The 1,969-nt window shown below is 41.0% G+C and overlaps 1 protein-coding gene across 2 annotated transcripts in view; it reads right to left on the reverse strand.

Annotated features, from left to right (window-relative positions):
- Positions 1–1,683, reverse strand: part of cnga3a (cyclic nucleotide gated channel subunit alpha 3a) — a 17,677-nt gene extending 15,994 nt beyond the window's left edge. For both annotated transcript variants that reach the window (XM_046845401.1, XM_046845398.1), the window contains exon 1: positions 1,486–1,683. The gene's annotated coding sequence lies outside the window, so the exon portion shown is untranslated. The remainder of the gene's footprint in view (positions 1–1,485) is intronic.
- Between the last annotated feature and the right edge of the window lie 286 nt (positions 1,684–1,969).

Genomic DNA, 1,969 nt, shown 5'->3' on the forward strand with positions numbered 1-1,969 from the left:
CTATTTACATTTTCTGAGAATCCAATCGTGAAGACAGTATCGTGACCCGTAATTGTAATTATAATGTGCACTTTATTGCACGTGGCGAATTCCACCTGGTTCATTGAAACTGGTGGTCCATGATACAAGAAAGGTCAAAGACTGGTTGGGGTCATTGATACATCAACACAAATATAAAGCTGTAAGTAAATGAACAAGCCGAATCATTTAACCGTAACAAACTAAATGATTCATGTATGAATTAAAGCAGGGCTCCACAAATAACGGGCACATGGATCGTTTGGTACCAGGCACACGATCGTTTGGTACCGGGCACGTGGTTAATTTGGTACCAGGCACATGGATCATTTGGTACCAGGCACACGATCGTTTGGTACCGGGCACGTGGTTAATTTGGTACCAGGCACATGGATCATTTGGTACCAGGCACACGATCGCTTGGTACCGGCACGTGGTTAATTTGGTACCAGGCACATGGATCATTTGGTACCAGGCACACGATCGTTTGGTACCGGGCACGTGGTTAATTTGGTACCAGGCACATGGATAATTTGGTAACAGGCACACGATCGTTTGGTACCGGGCACGTGGTTAATTTGGTACCAGGCACATGGATCATTTGGTACTGGGCACGTGATCATTTGGTACCGGGCACGTGGTTCATTTGGTACCGGAAACATGGATCGTTTGGTACCGAGCTGCACAGTAAGAATTAAAACCTGTTTTATTTATTATACTTCCATATTTTTGACTTTGACTTTTTTCACCTCTGACAATTTCCTGCACGTTTCAGCTGCAATTTAATTATGCATCGATAAATGAAGAACACAAACCAGTTCTACAAAATAAATCCAGAAAGATTAAAGACCAGATGATGAGACAGCAGAAGACTGGAAGTCTGTCAGCAAAAAGAGCGCTCTATTACAAAAACATAACAAGAATCTAGTTTAAATGATGGGTTTCATCACAACAGATGATTCTCCTGAATCCCAGTGCGCTCTTTAGAAGATGCGGCTCAGGGCGCGCGCTGATTCTGCCTTAGATTTGAGTATATATATATATATATATATATATATATATATATATATATATATATATATATATATATATATATATATATTAATCATTAGGAATATAGTATGCACGATATTGTGGTTAATTATGTGCATGAATTCCCCCACCACACACACACACACACACACACACACACACACACACACACACACACACACACACACACACACACACAATCTGGTCCGTGGTGGAAAAGGTCGGGGACTGGGGAGTGATTTAGTCGAATTTTCATTGAACCGAATTAAATGAAACCAATATAACATATGAACTTATTACCAATTTGTACCTAATTACTAAAAAATAATCGATTCTACAGTGAAAAATATTTTTACACACACACACACACACACACACACACACACGCACGCATGCACACACACGCACACATAAATTCTGAAACTCAGAACTCACTTTTTATTTCCCAGAATAGAAGCAGGTGAAGTTTCCTCATGAACACCAGCTGATCTCCTGCTTGACCTCACACAGTCCTGTACCGATAAATAAACTCCAGTCTGAGGCCATCATCCGCTTCTTCTCCTGTTACACTATATCTGCACTCCAATCTTCTTATTTCCACATGAATCCATCACCGAGGCAGAGCTCCTCCTGACTGACAGCGCAACGGTGATGGATATGGGGGTGGAGCCAAGCGATCATTTATGAAGGGGCGGGGCCAGCGGGCGCCTTGTACGCCTTGAAGGGGCGTGGTCAATAGAGCTGTCTCATTAATATGCATGAATTATGCACTCATAACTGGTGGTAAATTGGATTTCTGCTGAATTCTATTGTTTATACATAACATGTATTGACTTTCATGAAATTATACACGTAGAACTACATAATCATCATGTGGATGGTTTCTATTCTTATCTACACCTGCAGTAAACAGAAGTTT

This window comes from Silurus meridionalis, chromosome 1 (genome assembly GCF_014805685.1).
Source record: "Silurus meridionalis isolate SWU-2019-XX chromosome 1, ASM1480568v1, whole genome shotgun sequence".
In the NCBI taxonomy this organism is placed as follows: Eukaryota; Metazoa; Chordata; class Actinopteri; order Siluriformes; family Siluridae; genus Silurus; species Silurus meridionalis.